Here is a 21,048-nt window from a genome sequence, read left to right as displayed (position 1 = left end):
TTGGAAGGATAAGCTGAAGGGAACATGGTTTCAAAGCTGCAAAACCCAACACAATCTGGAAGCAAGTCACAATTCCATTCATATAATATCATCAGTAGGTTTTAGTATGGTTTTGTCAAACTCAACAGTGATAGTTGTCGTCTTATGTTTTTGTTGGAAAAACCTTACATTTTAGTTCAAGACATCATACAAATCTGTACGAATTAGCCACTTTTTTTAACAAAATGTTAAATGCTTAATTTTTCTCCTGAGATCAGGCTCAGAAAGTACACAAATGCTTCTGTGAGAGCCAGGCAGTTAAATAGCAAACAGCTTTGATCATGTTTTATCGTAACTATGATAATTATGACATTGTGACTACATAGAACTCATTATTATTAACTGAGAGCTGCAAATTGTGCTAAGTGATTGCTGTAGATTCATTTCTGTACTGTGTGCTGACAAGTCAGAGGTCGTGAACAGCTTTAAGGATAACGTTATGTGTGGTATCTGGAAATTACAGTAATAATGGTGTTTTGCGAATGTACTGTATATGTACACTGTAAAAAATGCAGGGTTCCACACAATTCATTAATGTCATCCCAACACAAATCGATTAGGTTAACCTAACACTTTGAACAAATTTATGTGGATTGAACATAAAAAATTAAGTTGTCCCATTGAAATCCCTATAAATGTGTTGATTCAGCGTATTTTAAATAAGTAGTTTGAACAAGCAAAAAATATATATAGTTTTGAGTGAAGCTTGTAACCACGAGTTCCATTTTTTATCATTTATGTACACAACTTTCATACGTTCGTTTTTTCTTCTGGTGAACAAAAAGTTGGTTGTCAAATATTTTCATATCAGTATGGTCTCTGTAAATATCATCTTAAGCTATGGGATTCTGTAATAATACCTCATAAACACCTTATATACCTTTTTAACAAATAACCATTTTTTATCACTAGATGAAATTATGGACAGCTATAAAAATCACGTCATTAACCTCTATATTAATAAATATGTAATTATATACGAATATGACAGGATCACTGTGCCGTGAACAGTGAGGACCAAGCAACATCTCCAGGTTCTTTGAGAACCAGACCAAAAAATTTATGTGCTCTTTTGTCTATTTATATATATTTTTTTAAACAAAGCTGCAACTATTTTATTCATGTTAAACCAGCTCGACTGGTTTGGTAAAAAAAAATAGTTTTTAATTCTGTATTTGTTTTAAAGTGTTTATTAACGTTTTATTATAGTGTTTATTTGTTTATTAGTGTTTATTAACGAATAATATTTTGAAAGAAACAATTATGATGTGGCATTGATTTATTGGTATCGTGTTATTTATTTTAGCTATCGTATCGAAGTCAAAATTTTGCTATTGTACAACACTAAGTGGGCGAGGCAGCGGCGCAGTGGTTAGTCCTGTCGCCTCACAGCAAAAGGTCGCTGGGTCGCTGGTTTGAACCTCACCTCAGTTGGCGTTTCTGTCTGGAGTTTGCATGTTCTCCCTGCCTTCGTGTGGGTTTCCTCCACAGTCCAAGGACATGCAGTACAGGTGAATTGGGTAGGCTAAATTGTCCGTAGTGTATGAGTGTGTGTGAATGTGTTTGTGGATGTTTCCCAGAGATGAAAACAATTCAGTTTTTTTTTTTTATACTTTGGAAAAGCTGTTTGATTACCATCATTCTTCAAAATATCTTCTTTTGTGTTCAATAGAAGAATGAAAATAATAATTGTATATATATATATATATATATATATATATATATATATATATATATATACATATACATACCTATATATATATATATATATATATATATATATATATATATATATATATATATATATATATTCACGTGTACCTAATAAAAAAATTTTTAAAAAAAGTTTTTTTGCACCCATTGAAAAGTTTTCATTCACAGTATTGTAATTGTAATTAATACCATAAAATAAAATTACGATAATATGATATCATGTTTATTTCTGAGATAAAAATAAAATAAAAAAATAAATTAAAAAAAAGAAAAAGGAATTTTGATTTTCATATTAAAACAAATTCTAGGATTGGTTGGTACTGATTTGTGAGTAGAGAGTGTCCAAAATTAAAACAATTCTAGTTATGGATTTTAACTTTTAAAGTGTTAGTTGCATTTGAGATCTTGAGGTGTTTGTTATGAGAGCAGATGCAGAGATTTTATTGGGATGTTGGGAAATCGTCTTAATCACTGCAGTAAGTGTTGAACTTTCTTGAAGTAGAGCTGTTTAGTGGGGAAGTCCCTCCTCGGAAGTCTGTCCCGTATAGAGAGGAGGCATTGACTGCCGTTTCTCGTCCTCTGTATTGATCTGTCTGTTCAGTGTGACATTATCTGCTCTTGCTAATTAGAGCTTAGGAATGGTCTCACCCATCGGATGGCATACGGCTGAGGACATGACACTGAGCCTCAGGGCACAGCTGCCACAGTTCATACCATCAGAAGGTTTACATTCAAAATGTAAGTGATATTGCAAATGCAGAGAAGGCCACTGCTGGATATGTTGTGCTTCAGGTTTTGTGTGTTGTCATGCTGTGCTATAATAATGTGAGCAGGGCTCTGTGTATTGCAGCGATCTCTGTTGAGGTGTTGTGTGTGTGTGTGTGAGATACTGTCACACTTTTTTTAAAACTTACTGGGCTGCAAGCTGTATGTTTTACTTACACCTTACTGCAGCTGCCATTTAAGTAAGCATCTTAATGGTGCTTGATAACCATAGACTAACTTTTTTTTTTATAACATCACAATAGTCTAGTAAGCATAAAAAATAGATGAAACATAAGTATTGGGTAAAATTTGTCCCAATACATGCAAGGATTTGTATGATATGATACTATACAGTGTGGTATTATATAATGTAATATAATATTAAATTCAGTAATTCAGGCACATCCACTCTTCCAGGTTTGGTATATGCATAACCTACAATGTAGGCCAAAAAGAGTATAATATAGTAATAAAATTACAATTACATTATAATATTAGAAATTATATTATAGAATATTGTATAAAATATTAGTATTTTAACATTTATTTCCCCATAATTTAGAGTAGTTTATTGATTTAATGTTATATTTTTCTTACTATAATTACAGGAAACACTTCAGTTCCATTTGATGTAGCAATAGTTTAAATAAGATATTTTTAGTCCAACATATTTATAAAAAATAATTATTTAATAACATTTAAAGACAGCAAAATTGGGAAAAAGTACAAATTTAGTGGAAATAAGATGCAGCAAACAAAGTTACTAACCTGTAATATTCTTTTAAATTGCCTTCCCTATAGGCAGCAAACAAGATTTTAGACTAAAGTACACAGGTTGTACAAGGTGAAAATGATGGTTTTCTTTGTGCCACATGCTGCAATATCCTGCTGGCATCTGCCCCATAATCTCCTTAAAATGGCCACAATCTGTCTGCACAGCTATTTGGATACAAAAATGACAGTAAAACATCAGTCCCTACACTGGCAAGCTCAGCACACTTTCACATGTGGTCGCCCACTGTATGGAGCCAGATCAGTCTCAAAAATAATATATTTACAAAATATAATTCATACATTCTCAACACAATTCACATTTACACAATCCAATATGTAAGATCAAAACACAATTTGTAAATACACAAATCCAATTCATAAATTCAAAACACGATTCAAAAATACGCAAATTCAATTTGTAAATTCAAAACACGATTCAAAAATGCATAAATCAAATTCGTAAAATCTAAACACGATTCAAAAATACACAAATCAAATTCATAAATGTAAAACAAGATTCGAAAATACACAAATCCAATTCACAAATTTAAAACAAGATTCATAAACACACAAATCAAATTTGTAAATTCTAAACACGATTAAAAAATACACAAATCCAATTCGTAGATTCAAGACACGATAAAAAAAAATTCACAAATCCAATTAGTAAATTTAAAACACAATTTAAAAATGCACAAATCAAATTCGTAAATTCAAGACATAATTCAAAAATACACAAATCCAATTCGTAAACTCAAAACACGATCAAAAAATACTCAAATCCAATTCATGAAATTAAAATACCATTCATAAATACACAGATCCAATTTGTAAATTCAAAACAAGATTAAAAAATACACAAATCCAATTCATAAACTCAAAACACGATTCAAAAATACACAAATCCAATTTGTGAATTCAAAACACGATTCAGAAATACACAAATACAATTCGTTAATTCAAAACACGATTCAGAAATACACAAATACAATTCGTTAACTTAAAACACGATTCATAAATACACAAATATAATTCGTTAACTCAAAACACGATTCATAAATACACATATACAATTCGTTAACTCAAAACACTATTCATAAATACACGAATCCAATTTGTAAACTCAAGACATGATTCAAAAACACACAAATCCATTTCGTCAATTCAAAACACCTTTCATAAATTTTTAGCTAAAGTATTTATTTTTACTATTTTTACAAAATGTGTGCTGTATTTCTAAAAATGTGTTATGAAATTTACAAATTGGATTTTGTAAATGTAAACTGTGATCTGCATTAGTTAATTTTGTTTCATAAATGTATTATTTTTGAGACTGATCTGGCTCCATACCACTGTGTGTTTGTTCCACAGATATTCACAGATTTATAATTCAAGCCCTTTATTACCTGACCTTCTGTTCTAATAAATCTGCTTTTGCATATTAAATACACAAAATAACCCAAAATGAAAATTGTGTAATAATTTATGAGGTCCAAACATTTCTTTCTTCTCACAAATACAAAAGATGATATTTTGAAGAATGTTGGGAAGCCATTAACTTCCATAGTAACTTTCTCAAATATGCATGCCAATGGCTGCTATTCAAGAGGGAAAAAAAAAATTGACCATTTGAGGGTGAGCACATACAATGTGAACATATTTTCAGTTTTGGGTAAACTACTCCTTTAAAAACAGCAGCTGCATGTTGACTGCAGAGATCTGCGATTTCAGGTTGACCATATACAGTATCAATTTTTCATTTACCACATAACCATTCACTGACTATTCAAATCAAAACCTTCTCCCTGAGCTGCGAACAAAGGTCCATGCGTATTTTTATTTTTACATTTTTTTCTTTTCGAATCCTCCAAATTAACTTGCCCTCAGTGGGAGTTCGGTCCCATCTCTCACTGCAGTATAGAAGAACTCCATGCTCCACTGACTTCAGCCTACCCTTAGAAACAAAAGTGAGTAAAAAGGCAGACAAAAAGTCAATGGTTGATAATTTAGTCTCGTGAGAGCTTCGTTCTGAAGCGAGTTTGATATGCTGCGTTGCAAACAAAGACCAGGAGGAACTCAGAAATGCAGGCCATGCAGCCGCCTCAGTACATTAACACTTCAATTAAATCTATTCTTTCTGCATTCTCATTTACTCACGCTCACACTTTGACGAGTGCTCTTCTGGGACAGATTCTTTGTTTGAGGAGCTACTTGGTGCTCATTTACGATGGTTTATGCTTTGCATCGCCAGACCCAGTGGTATTGCTCCCTTTCTCTCATCTGACATTTAAAGACAGTGAAAGAAAAAAAAAAAAAAAAAAAGAATGACATTTTAAGCTCTACTTTACTCTCCTAACTTTTGTGTACATACACTACCATTTAAAGGTTAGAGGTCAGTAAGATCATGTAAACCTTTTAAAAGAAGAAGTTCTGAAATCGCCTACTCCTCAAGTAGGTACTACCTTTGAATAAAAAATGTTAAAAAATGTTATATAAAGTATGAATGGAACTCATATTTATTATATCTGGCATTTGTTATTATCACATGACCTACCTGCCTCACTCCCATTCATCATGGCATAGAGTTTCATCCATTATATGCAGAATTTTGCAGGAAGTAGTAGGTCATCTAGGTACTTCTCACCCCTATAAGTTCTATGCATTCATATGTACTACTTGGCTCACATAATATTTCTCACATATTATATACTGTAGTAGTGTTGTCAAAAGTATTGAGTTCAGTACCAGTCGCTACTAAACTTTTAAAAACATCCATTTCCTGCTAACAATTGAGCAAAACAATGCTCCAGTGTTTCCGTATCTGGGTTTGCACTCGGTGAACAGTGGTGAAGAGTGGTGAATTGATGACCTTCACAGACATTAAGTCATTTTGAGCATGTGAACACAATGGCCAATATTGCTATATTACACTACGAGTATGACAACACTACACTGTAAAACAAATTCATAATTTTTATGTTTTGTCCAGAAGCTGAGGTGTTAAATTACAGAAATTTACCATAAGTTAACATGTTAAATTACAGAAATTTGCTAGAAACTTTAATCTGAGGACATGTCTGTAATATAATGTCTGTTATTTTATGGTAAATCTTTGTATTTTAACAGTTATTATTTCACTTCTTTTTTTTTTTTTTTTTTTTTTTACAGCGCTTTACATAGTAAGTGAACTGTGCAATTTTGGACGTAGCTACAGTATTTTGTTTTGTTCTCAGAAATAAAAAATAAAAAAATAAAAATGGTTAAAAACGATTTGGTTCTTATATACTGTTATCATTGTTGAAAACCGTTGTTGAGACATAGGCTGCTTCCGAAATGGCATACTTCCATAGTACACATAGTACACTAAAATCAGTATGCGAGATGAGTAGTAAAAATTGTAAAAAAATTCTTGATTTCGATTCGACCCCCTAGACGATCTTAATCCAGCATTGCTACAATTCTGTCAATCAAATTTTCAAGTTCAGGAGAGAAGCAATGGTGGCCCACCACAAGCACAAGTCTTCACATTGTTTTACTTACGTTGTACAGCAACATGGACACCTCCAAATGGTCCATACTGTATAGAACATACTTTTCTAACGGGGGAGTAGTACGTTTAAATCCAAATGCAGTGCCTACTGAGTAGTAGGCAGTTGTGAACGCAGCCATGGATCATAGAATATCATACTGGGCATAGTGGCATAGTCTAAAGATCATATTTAATCCCTACCAAGTGTCCTTACTATTCCCTAAAGTGAAATTCAGTGAAAAATATCTGTTACATCCTAAATTATCCACCCATTATCCACCCTACATGTTGTTCCGAACATGTACGACTTTATTCTTCTGAAAAACATAAAAAAATATTGAAAGAAATGATAATTTAGTTGCACATTGCAAAAATAACTTGTATTGCACAAGCTAAATAGAGCCAGACCATTCAAAATATAAAATATATGACTTTTTTTTGCACTGAATTAGCCACATGAAGGTGAGTAAAATATGATAGAATTTTCATCTTTCTTTTTTTCTGAACTATCCCTTTAAGACTTAACTGAAAAATCAAAAGGAACAAAATGGCTTCCTCAGGTCCCTTGACCTAAGGACCTCAACCTCTTTTTTTTCTTTTCCTCCAGAAAACAAATTGTATTGGATTAATTCTGCTCATACTGTCTTTTCATGTGGTTTAATCTGTGGTCGCTCATCCACTAGAAAAAGAAGGGATGAAAAGATTCAGCGTGACCCACTCAGTGGGGCCCCGGTCTTGCTTGTATATATTCGAGTGGGCTTCAGCTCTTTAGTATGCGCAGGCCTCTCCGTGCACCATTATCAAGCTGAAATGAAAAGCCTGTATTTCACCGTGGCGGACAGAGCTGGAGCGCTGCAGCTGTAATGCGCTCTGGAGAGAGAGAGAGAGAGAGAGAGAGAGAGGGAGAGGGTGTAGTCGAATGTAAGGACGCAGAATCAAAGACGTGAGGTTTGCTCTACTAATGTCAGCGCAGATTTGTCAGTAATATGACGGTGTGCATATGCTGGCAGCTGGTGATATTCACTGTCAGATGTTAGCCTGAGGGCAAGACAAGCCAGGTCTGTAGTCAAACACTGGGGAATAACGGCACTTGGGCTGTCTAATGAGACCCACAAAATGGCTAACCGGGTTTTGTCTAAATGAACCAATGAATTGACGAAATGTGTCGTTTAATTTAATCAGCATCATATTCCATCTTGTTTACGAGCAGAGATGTCAATTAATAGAGTGTCAAGGCCAGGCGTTTGTGCAATCTGCAGGGGAAATTTTGTCAGAAAGCACTAAATGTTTTGCATGCTCATCGTTCTTCACATTCCTGAACTGTGAGTGGGTTCTTTGATTAGGCAGCGCATGAAATGGTATGACGAATGTTAGTTTCATTCATGTGGTGATGCATTTCCTGTCAAAATGATTGGATTGGGGTTGGTGTGTAATGCTGGGCTAACTTGCACAACTGAACGCTTATTTTTGAATTAATATTTTCAATCTGAGTCTAGTTGGAGGGTGTTTTGCTTTTTAGATTTCATTCGCAGATTAATTTTTCGTGCCATATTAAGGGTGTTTTCACACCTGCCCTATTTAGTTCGGTTGAATTGCACTAGAGTTCGCTTTCCCTCTTGGTGTGGTTCATTAGATTAGCTAGTAAATAAACCATGGTTTATTTATTTATTTATTTATTTATTTATTTATTTATTTTTTTATCCAAGGTTATACCATCTGAATCTTGAGCTAACAACTCGCCTCATATTTAAAAAAATAATAAATAAATAAAATAAAAATAAAAAAATTTAAAAAAATAGACGTTACGAAACACCAACATGGTGTAGCTAAATATCAACTTCAATATAAATGGCCCTGGGAGTAAGTATAAAATTGTCTATAGAATTTCACTCTTAAGGTAAAACCAAATGTTGGCAACCCTGGTTCAGGTGTGGGGTTTAGCATTTTAACCAACAGTAGAGCTACACAATAGTATTATTATTGTTTACCATATGTTTGAGAAATAACAATAATAATAGCCTGCTCATATTAACCGTGACAAAATCGTAATCTTTATTTTAAGCAAAAAAATTGTGATTCTCATTTTAGCCAGAATCATGCAGACCTACTAACTATATAGTATACTATGACTAGGGATACAAATAGCCAGCGCAGTCGTCCCTCCATAGTAAAAAGTTATATTTTTGTCAGCCGGTTTGTTTATTTGCAGGAGTTCCGTTGGCATTTTCCTTCAGGTTAATACTGACCAATCGAAAAGCAGTTTAGGAAAATTGTTCAATAACATTTGGCCAATGAGTGGTGTGGATTTTGTCACATGCGTTTTGGTTCTTTTCAACTGGTTCAAACCAAAGCAATCAGTGTGGTGTGAAAAGGAATCAAAACGGCAGAAAAATGCTACAATGTATCATTTGTTGCCCTTGGTCCGGACCAAATGAACCAAAGCACAAATGTGAAAACACCCTAAGAAATCCATTTTTTTCTTTTTCACAAGAATGTGAGTTTGCTGTCTGTTTAGTACATAATATTGACAAGAAAATTTGTTATGTTTTGGGGTTCATGGAAAAGAATCATCCAGCGATCATTCTAGTGACTGTTTGACAAGTGTAGCCAAATTATAGAGGTAAATTACCTGTATAAGTCTTATTTTAATGATTATAGGCAAAATGGTAAAGCACTTGGAATTATCAGGGGGAACATTGATGTAAACGTATTTACAAACTTTTGTGGCAGAATTATTCATAATTATCAGTAACATTTTATTTTGATGGCCTATTTGTGTATTAGTAGACTGTCTGCTTATTATCTGTTAACACTGCTCCTTCAACAGACATTTAACTTTGTAAGCACATGTCAATTTACACTAACTCTAACCCTGATCTCATTCCAAACCCTAAACTAAAAGCCAAAACCCAAAAGACAAAAACTAACAGTCTACTTATAATCTTATGACAATTAGTATGAATGTAGATGTAATGTAACTTCAATTCAACAAACAGGGCCATCAAAATAAAGTTTGACCTAATTATTCCCATTCACACACATAAACAGCTAAAATCAAAACTGAAACAACTACAAATGATGTTTCCAAAAGTTAGTAATTAAAGCTCATATCGTTGTACCCCATTGTGAAATCTCTAAATGGATGGTCAAAATGTATTTTATAGATTCTATTTTTAGCTGGAAACATTATTATGTAAATGTAGCCACTATTAAAATGGAAGTCAAATTGATTGTGATTCGGAGTCAGTGTGACAGCCTTAAAACGACAGTTGCCTTTGTTGTCTCAACAAAGCAGTTTTGCTATACCATGGCACATGGGTGTAGTAGATACCAGGATGCATATAGTACCAATAAACTAGATTAGCACAAATATTGCATAAGATCCCATGCAAATGCATTATTTAAAAAAAAAAAAAAAATGGATGTTTTCTGAGAAATCTATACGTTTCTAACAATACAATCTTTCTGATTGAGTGGGTAATTTGTATAAATTTTTTTACGATCTGCTCCTTTATGAAGCGGAAAGCAGGAATTCCGCTTCATAAGGGAGGGGAGGTAAGACTTAAACCCAATTCTCGGCAATGAGTCAGGTCTAAAACAACACACAACAGATAATTCTATAAAACATATTTTTTGTATTCTATAAATTTGTCTATGAGTGACACAGTGGCTCAGTGGTTAGCACTGTTGCCTCACAGCCAGAAGGTTGCTGGTTTGAGCCCAGGCTGGGTCAGTTGGCATTTCTGTGTGGAGTTTGCATGTTCTCCCTGTGTTTGCGTGGTTTGCCTCTTGGTGCTTTGGTTTCCCATACAGTCAAAAGTTGTATGGGGTTAGTTAAATTGTGTGAAGTGTGTGTGTATGTCCTGGTCTTCCAGGTTGGGGGTTGAGTGTAGGCATGGGACAATAACCGTTTCAAGGTATACCGCAATTTGGAAAAGTCAGGGTTTTAAAACTGCCAACATTTTCTGCTATACCGTTCCTGAAGTATGTGTAAGATTTTTTATTTACTTTTTTATTTATTTATTTTATTTTTTTTAGGACAGCAGTGTCTCCAGCAGAAAAGATATCAAAAGATGCTGCTTTAAATTGTAAAGAAATTTTTGTTTTTGAAATTAACAAAGAGCAGGTATTTTTTTGAAGCCAGTGATTCATTAGAATTATTTAGCCTGACATGTTTACTGTTCCAAAATATTTTAAATCTTTCACAAAATAAAATATATTGTGTTCAAACGGGGAAATATATATATATATATATATATATATATATATATATATATTTTTTACCCAGACATTTTAAAAAAACAAATTTTAGAGCAATAGTCACAATACTGTGATACCATGATACTGTGAAACCATGATTTATTTATTTATTTATTTATTTTTATCCAAAGTTATACCGTCTGAATCTTGAGCTAACAACTCGCCTCATATAAAAAAAAATAAATAAATAAAAAAATAAAAACGAGATGTTACGAAACACCAACAGGGTGTAGCTAAATATCAACTTCAATATAAATGTCCCTGGGAGTAAGCATAGAATTGTCTATAGAATTTCACTCTTAAGGTGGAACCAAATGTCAGCAACCCTGGTTTAGGTGAGGGGTTTGAGAAAGGCCTCCTTTTCAAAACCATACGTTTTTATATAAATTAAATCGTATGAATTCATACACATAAGCCACTTTTCTGACATGTAAAACGGTTACATTTCTATGTAAGATCTAGCTGGGTGTACTCATTTTATTTGAATTGTAATTAACATGCAATCAACTGCCAGAAAATGTTCAGTTTTGCTGCTATACTCTTTTACATGCCATTATTCCCATGACAACTATTACTTTTTACAAGGGCTTGTACAGTATGTTGTTGCAGCATGATGTCCAGGGGCTTGATTTCTTTGATCGACACGGACACATCTGTGGTGTGATAGTTTGTCCAAGGTGTGTCAGCTGGATCGCAGCTCATTTGGACCAGAAAAATCACACCCGTGCCAGATCCAGATGTGCCAATCATAAGCTTCCAACACCTTACCATTCCAACCTGCCTCCTCCTTCCACTCTCTCTCTCTTTGTCAGTCTTTCCCCACTCTATTCCCAAAGCAGACATATGCGTAGATGTGTTTATTCATGAGAATCAACACAGTAAATGCATCTGGACAGACAGAAGACCAGCCTTGAGCTCAGGAGATGGGGTGTTTCCATAATGATTACATGTCAAAGAGCTACGGCGCAGCGTCTCAGGCGGTCTCTCCTAGCGTTATTGCCCTGGCTGGGAGAGATTTGGCTCTCATGTTGGCAGCAAAGCTTTCTGCCCTTGTACTGCGAGAAACTGATTCTGTCTTTTCGTGAATAGTTTCCTGGGAAAGCTACTCTCTGGCTTTGCTCGAAACGAACATGCATCTCTCCAGAGCGATTGCTTTTCTCTTCTCCTCTGCCACATGTTCTGCTCGAAATAACTGCACTCTCTCTTGCTTGTATGGGGAATTCCATCTACGAATCTGCTTTTTCCCTCTTCTCTTATCTCTGCGTGCAGGGAAGGATTCAGAGTCGTGTGTACATATCTGTGCCGAAAAGAGATGAAAGAAGTATTTTTCCTCCTTTTTTGTGTCTGATATAAAAGCAAGGGCTCTTTTGCTTGTGATAACACTCAGCCTCTCCGTCTCTAGAGCGCAGTCAGGGTCTAATGCGCAGACACTCTATTGCACCCGTGCGTGGCATCGTGGAGTGTGCGCGCATGTGTGTGTGTGCATGCGGTTGAGAAGGGCTGTATTAAACTGCCATTCTGGCGACACAGCATGTCATACTGAAACCCGCCGGATAAATGGCTGAGACTCAGCATGCGGCAGAGAAAAATGGAGAGATATGAGGAGATGGAGAGAGCGAGGGATGAGATGGATGGAGGTAGAGATCTTGGATTGGCGTAATATGGTGAATGTCATCGGTAATGGTTAGGCAACACTGCATGGATGCACAAACAAATAAATCATGTATGCGGCGATGGTGTTTTATGGGGTCACACAGGGTATTTAACTCCAAGTTCAACTCGCGGTCCCCAGAGGATGTTGTTTTTATATATATATATATATATATATATATATATATATATATATATATATATATATATATATATATATATATATATATATATATATATGTGTTTGCTCTTTTCTTGAATTTTCAGCTTTGTTCATTCAGAAGTCATTCCAGGAGCATCGGTGTCGTGCCTGTTGTAGTTCCATTCCCAATTAAAAACACCTGAACTAATCAAGCTCTTTCTAGGTTAACATCCAGGCAGGTGTGTTGAAGAAAGTTGGAGCTAAACTATGCAGGACACCTGCCTTCCAGGACCGAGTTTGGACACCCCTGAATTTAGGGAGATGGTTCGGTTTAGTGATGGATCTTTCTTGAATAATTTGTTAATGAATCTTTTGTATGACTCGAGATCGATGAGAAAAAGGTTCGATCTGTCCATTTCTCGAGTCCTCGGTTTGATTCGTTCTTTCATCAAGTGAATGACAGAAGTCAATCATATGCAGATCTGTTCATATCTTAAGTTTTCGGGTTTGAGTCGTTCGTTCATCAATTGAAAGACAGAGGCCGATCATATGCATTTAGAGCCAGAAAAAGATTTGATCCAATCATTTCTAGAGTATTTGCTTTGAGTCGTTCTTTCATTACATGAAAAACAGAAGGCGATCATATGCTTTTAGAGCCAGAAAAAGATTTGATTCGTTCATTTCTAGAGTCCTCGCTTTGAGTCATTCTTTCATTACATGAAAGACAGAAGAAAATTATATGCATTTAGAGCTGGAAAAAGATTTGATCCGTTCATTTCTAGAGTCCTCGCTTTGAGTCGAGAAGCTGGTCATATGCATTTAGAGCTGAAAAAAGATTTGATCTAATCATTTCTAGAGTCCTCGGGTTTAAGTCTTTCTTTACTTGTTGTCACGTGATGATTGAATGACTCAAAAACAGAAGACTCAAAAGATGAACTAATCATGGCTCCTTTCAGCTCAGAATGGGCAGATTGGTAAAGCTTATATAGGACTGTCTGTGTGAAGTATTTGGAGACCTGTCAGACGAAGTGAGCCGACATGATCATAGACAAAAGACTAGATGAACAATAAATGATTATGTTCTCTTTCCTATAGCCTTTTGTGACTTGTTTGTAGTTTGAACAAAGTTTAGTGTAGTTGTAGATGAGTTTGAAAGCAACTCATTCATTCATTCTTTTTCTTGTCGGCTTAGTCCCTTTATTAATCCGGGGTCGCCACAGCGGAATGAACCGTAAACTTATCCAGCAGGCTTCTACACAGCGAATGCCCTTCCAGCCGCAACCCATTTCTGGGAAACATTTACACACACATTCACACACACACACACTCATACACTATGGACAATTTAGCCTACCCAATTCACCTGTACTGCATGTCTTTGGACTGTGGGGAAAACCGGAGCACCCGGAGGAAACCCACACGAAGGCAGGGAGAACATGCAAACTCCACACAGAAACGCCAACTGAGCCGAGGTTCGAATCAGCGACCCAGCGACCTTCTTTTGAAAGCAACTCGTAACATGTAATCATATTTTGGCAAATTGAACGAAATTACTCGAAAAAAGATTCTGAGACTCAAAGGTCCAAATCAGTAAAATGATCCAAACTTTCTGTCACTAGTTAGGGTGTTTTCACACAAGGACAACCTGTTGGTTTGCTTGCTTTAGCCCAGACCAAATATGATCTCTTTCAAACTGCTCTTTCTCCAAGTGAACCAGAATTTGTAAATAAAACCACACATGTGGTAAATTCAGCTCTTTATTAGGCAGAAATGCTTGTGCTCTTGTGGTTTCTGCTGTGCAATCATCAGCTGTGCAGCTCTGAAGAACAACCACTGACAAACTCTTGATGTTGCTCTGAGGGACCGTTTATATACAGTATTAACATTTTTAACATCAAGTCCTTCGTTTTAGCCACATGCGTATAGAGAGTAGCCTGGTCACGAAGTAACAGTAGATTAGTTGCTTCACACAAATACAGAACACCCAAACAGCACAATTAATTTTGCTTTTATCCATAAATAAAATGTTTGTGTGTGTGTGTGTGTGTGTGCCGCAGCTCTGCAGTTTAGTTCCAACTCTTATTAAACACACCTGATCAAACTAAATGAGTCCTTTAGGCTTGCTTAAAACCGGTAAATGTGTTAAAGCAGGGTTGGAACTAAACTGCAGGGCTCCATCTAGGGCAACTAATTGAAAACTAATCGAAATCGACATTCTAAACCTATAATCAATCAAATTTTTTTATTTCTTTTTAAGGCTGTGGCTGATTTCTACTTCTGCGGCCACTTTGCAGCCACATCTGATCTCTGGTCAAGTAGGACAATGGACTCATTCTTGAGCCTTACTTTGCACAACCTTGACGATAATTGAAAGCTGTGCTAGAGATGCCTTTAGATGGCATATAAAACCTATACTTAAAAAATTAAACAAATACATAAAATAATTGTTCAGAAATTGTAATCGAGTTAAAATGTTTAAATTTATTGAGATTTTAATTTTAGGCCAAAACGCCAAGCTCTAGCTCCAGCCTTCCAGGAACTAGATTTGACACCTGTGGCTTAAAGGGACTTTGGGTTAATTAGGTTTACACTAACATGTTTTAGTTTTAAAATGTGTAAGTTGTGCTATTGGTATTCCATCCATCCACTTCACACTGGAGTTTTTGAGCACTGAAAACGAAGTGTTTTGACATCGCTGAAGAGGCCATTTTCATTTTAAAACTCTGCTGCTCCGTCTCAGTGTGGATAGGGGAAAACGGAGACATAAGAAAACGGAGGTGGGACTGCAGACATTCACCTATCTGACTAGGGCTTTTTCCTCAATATTAAGTAGCCTACACACAGTTCAGTCTTGCATACTTTCCTTGTAATTCAGACTTTGCAAGTTTAATATGAAAAAAAACTCCAGAGGACATGTTGAGTAAATCTTAAAAGTGAACCGTATGCTTTATAACGTCATTCACATCAACCTGTCCACGTTGTTTCATTTTCTTAACAATAAAATGAAGACATGATATAAAGAACTGCTATTTTAACTTTGATACAACTTAACTGACGCCAAAAATGTTGAGGCGTTGTCTAGCTGCGTATTTGTATGACTGTCATCTTCACTGTATCCATATTTATAAAAAAAAAAACAGACCCTAAAACAGCACTGCCTCCTTTCATTTCCATTGAAATTAGGAAACATGCCCTCTCTTTTGCTAAAAATCAGTTTTAATAATCAATAATGGCTATTATAAAAGTATGATGTGGTATATATGGTTACATAAATGAATATATTAACTTATTTTGCGCTCAGCCAAAACATGTTACCTAAGAGCAAAGATTTAAAAGAACAAAGTCAGGGAATATGTCATTAGATAACGACAACAAGATATTACATTTAACAAATACAGTGAGATTAGATCCAGCAGTAGATCCTTGATGAGCAGTCCGATGTGCACAGCTCTAATCGCTGCAGTGAATGCCAGTGTGTGTGTGGTCAAGTGATGTGCATTTTAGCAGTTTAGTATGAGAGCTGTTCAAAAACACTGGGTGAAACACCAGTGTGGACACGGATCGTTTTCATTCTAAATCCCTGTTTTAAAACTAAAACGTATTAGTGTAAAAGGGGCCTTAGACTACTGGATCCTCAAACATCTACATCCTGATAACTCAAAAAATGGGTCGACCTGAGGTCAGATCATTTAATGAGCCTTTAATGAGCCATAGCTGCATTTAGAAGCGAACTGAGATCACCTCTCGATTCATTTGTTTGTGTACACCAGAATTCAATTGCTGTATTCACACACTTGTAAATAAAATATTATATTTCCAACTTCCTGTTTTTCCTAATTATTCAGTGTTTTTATACAAAATTGTTACTATAAATGTGCAAAATTTCATATTGAATCATGTATTTATATTTGGTTTATCAACTGCTCCTTATTGTGGTCATTGTAGAGTTTAATCCGTGGATATTACATCAATTTCGGTAAGCTGGTGTCATTTGCTATTTATGCATAGTTTTTCTCTGCCTCTCCTTTCCTGAAAAATGTTGATCATTGCTCCTATTGTGGAGTTTCACACATCACTGCACTCTCGCTGTAGTGCTATTTGAGTGCACAAGATCTCACACTTTCCTCTCTCTCAGACCACCCAAGATTGAAAAACAAAGCATACACATTTATCCACAAAATGTGTGCATGAAACCATTAAGATAGCAAGTCTTCAATTAGCTCGACGTGTTAATGACATTAGACTTTGGCAGATAAGAGCCGGGTGAGATGGTCCTCTCGGAATTGATGGGGTCTGATTAGAAGGTGGTGGCTTAATAATCCAGTGTCTTTAAATGAGATACCCTCACACAGAGAAGTCTAAGATTTAACACACTCACACACACACACACACACACACACACACACAGAGGGGTACTTGACAGCAAGATACTTGGATGAGCCCCGGCAGATTTAGCTAAGCCCCTCCCCAGTTTAATGACAGCCGCTGAATCGGCACGCTGCTGATAGCAAAGTGGCACAAAGTGGGTTTAATGGAACAGGGCAATTCCAAAGACCATCAGGATTAAATTGGAGTGAAATGATTTGGGGGAAGAGAGAGAGAGAGAGAGAGAGAGATAGAGAGAGAGAGAGGGAGGGAGGAATTAAACTCCCTCCCCTTAATGCATGATGAACAGAAACGGCAGCCTGGGGTGGCATGATCAGTTCGAAACCCTGTGTGTGGCTGGAGGAGAAATGGAGTCAAGTGGCTTTTGGTGGAAGGGAAGATGGAGAAATGTGTAAGGTTAACCATGATGGGCCACATTTATATATATATATATATATATATATATATATATATATATATATATATATATATATATATATATATTTATTACCAAACCAGTTCTAAACCAAACCATATCTATCTATCTATCTATCTATCTATCTATCTATCTATCTATCTATCTATCTATCTATCTATCTATCTATCTATCTATCTATCTATCTATCTATCTATCTATCTATCTATCTATCTATCTATCTATCTATCTATCTATCTATCTATCTATCTATCTGTTTGTCTGGCTAGCTAGTGTAGCTAGTGTAGCTAGCTTGCTAGCAATACATGCTTATTTTTTATATTATTGGCCCAATAAGACAATACATTATTAGCCTATATACAATTATGGATTATTTCTGCTTGTTGTTTTACTTTGCATTAATCATGATGGTTATGAAATTTTTGATTAGTAATTTGATTTTAATTTTTTTGTAATTGAGCCCAGAAAAAAATTTAACGAGAAATGTATTTATTGGTAAATTTTATCTATTATCAGACTCCTAATATAAAGCTCTGCTGGTTACTGGTATGGCCAAAATGTCCATATTGCAACTCATGTTAATGCATCCATATTAATTACTGTTTTTAATGTAGAGGATAGGTGAATAATTCAATGGCTCACTTGTTTTGGTTTTAACAATTTAATGATTCAAACAATCACTCACATATCTTTTGTTTGTTTGTTTGTTTGCATTTGAATCTAGCGACTTTATTGTAAAGTAGATAGCTGGATGTGAAACTTACTTCTCTTCCTTTTAAAAAGTTCAACATAAAGTAGTGTGAGTGTCTGTGTGTGTGGTATGAATGAAATTCAAACATATTCCATCCACCAATGTCGATAAATGACGTTCAGAAATTTGCTTCCATGACCTGATGTTTTAAACATTTTATCTTTTATCTTTTACATACTTTGGAAGTGCCGTATTCCCACACAGAAAGAACCTTTATACACATATATGTACATATGATCTTGGAAAAACGGCCTATATAGTATAGTGACAGGGACTATAAACTGCTCAGTGAGCGCCGTCTTTTGGATTTCAAATGACTCTGTGGTCATTTAAAATCCCAGGATGTCCTTCGAAAAAGAGTAGCGGTTTAACCCCGGCATCCTGGCCAAATCTGTCCATCATGTCCTCCTAACCCTCCCCATATCAGAATTGGCTTCATTACTCTGTCTCTTCTCCACAAATTAGCTGGTTTGTGGTGTGTGGTCTGGCACAAAATGGCTGCCGTCACATCATCCAGGTGGATGCTGCACACTGGTGGTGGATGAGGAGATTCCCCCCAATGTTTATATACATACATATATATATATATATATAATCCCATAAGCAATAAGCGAAAAATCACAATCACTTAAATAGAAATCGAATTCTGGAATGTACAAAAGTCTTATTTATTTATTTATTTATTTATTTATTTTATCTGCTTTTGTAAACTTTCATGTTAAAAAGTTTGACAGTGACTCTTATTAGTAGTTTACAATGATGTACTGTTAAATTATTAAATCACTCATATATACACATCAGTATAGAATTTCTTATACAATATAAAATTCACTTTGTTTGACTGTAGATCTCAATTTTTAACATTAAAAGAGCAGAAACTGAGGTTGCAATTCGAAAGCTAAAACTAATGGACAGCACACTTCAATTCCCTGAAAACTAATGGATATGTTCTTTTACATCTGTAAAAAGAAATGGCAGCCCAGGATGGTGTGATAATTCGTTGTGTTTGTGGCTGTATGAGAAATGGAGTAGAATGGCTGTTGGGGGAGAAAGAGACACAGAATCGTGTTAGGTTAACCGTAGAGATAACCCACATTTTAAAGGTGTTGACGTCTGCCTGTGCCAGAGAGTTTGAGTGGAAGAGAAGCACATTAAAACGCAGCTGTAATTATAGCACATTTGGTGTGGGCAGAGTGATTTGCCTTGGCATGAGCGGCCGGTGTGGGTTATTTGGCAGACAGATGCGTGCTCCGCGGAGGGAATGTACAGCAGGGGGTCTTTACCCTTCACACGGACTCTACCCTTCGTGTCTCTTTTCAGCCTGTTTCAACACCTCAGCAAACTGCTGCTGCGTGTAGGAATATGCATGTGACATCAACACTGCATTATTTAAAACTGATCCAGCTTCAAGGCCCAAAAGATGTTTATGTCTTTTAAAAAGGAGTTGTAAATAATGTTGGATGTAATGTACTGTACTGTGTAATTTATAATTTCCCCCTTAGTAGCTAAAATATTACTAGTAGCTCTCTTTACTTCTCTTTCTTCTCATAAATAGCTACCTTAGTAGCCAAATAGCTAGAATATATAGAATAAAAAAGATGGCTTTTCTGGTTCTTATTATATTGCTTGTGTTTCTTGCATTATTTGTGTGTCCCCCCTTAGTTGCTACACTGTAAAAATATATGTAATTTTAGGTTTTTATTTTTTATAATTTTATTATTCATTTTTTTCTGGCAGCTGGGGTGCTAAAAAAAGTTAAATAACAGCCGTTAAATGGCAGAAATTTACAGTAAAATAACAGCAGTAAAATTACAAAAAAATTATAGTAAAATAACAGACGTTAAATTACAGTAATTTACAGTAAAACAACAGATGTTAATTCACAGAAATTTAAAGTGAAATAATAGTTGTGAAATTAAAGAAATGAACAGTAAAAAAACAGATTAAATCAAAGAAGTTTACAGCAAAATAACAGATGTTATATTACAAAAATTTACAGTAAAATAACAGATGTTAAATCACAGAAACTAACAGTAAAATCAGACGTTAAATTATAGAAATTTACAGTAAAATAACAGTTGTTAAATTAAAGACATTTACAGTAAAACAAAAGACGTTAATTTCCAGAAATGTACAGTATAATAACGGCAGTTAAATTACATAAATTTGCAGTAAAATAATAGACATTAAATCACAGACATTTACTGTAAAATACCATTTGTTAAATTACAAAAATTTACAGTAAAATAAAAGATGTCAATTTACATAAATTTACAGTAAAATAACAGACATTAAATTACAGAAATTTACATTAAAATAACAGACGACAATTCACAGAAATTTACAATAAAATTTCATGTCCTTTAAAGTACAGAAATTTACAGTAAAATAACAGACATTAAATAACAGAAATTTGTCGGTAAATAACGAACATTAATATCCAGACATTTATTCAAATACATTTCACGACCATATGTTATTTTATGGTAAATTCCTGTAATTTAACGGTCGTTATTTCATGTTTTTTTTTTTTTTTTTTTTTTTGCCATGATAAAACATTAAAAAATACGTATTTTTAAGAGTGTATAATAGTAGCTCCTAGTAATAGTAGCTTTTCCTCATTA

At 34.9% G+C, this 21,048-nt stretch overlaps 1 protein-coding gene across 29 annotated transcripts in view; it reads left to right on the top strand.

Moving 5' to 3' along the window:
• Nucleotides 1-21,048, top strand: part of dab1a (DAB adaptor protein 1a) — a 696,745-nt gene that overhangs the window by 398,579 nt on the left and 277,118 nt on the right.

Source organism: Danio rerio, chromosome 20, assembly GCF_049306965.1.
Source record: "Danio rerio strain Tuebingen ecotype United States chromosome 20, GRCz12tu, whole genome shotgun sequence".
Taxonomy (NCBI): domain Eukaryota; kingdom Metazoa; phylum Chordata; class Actinopteri; order Cypriniformes; family Danionidae; genus Danio; species Danio rerio.
This window is presented reverse-complemented; position numbering and strand designations above follow the sequence as displayed.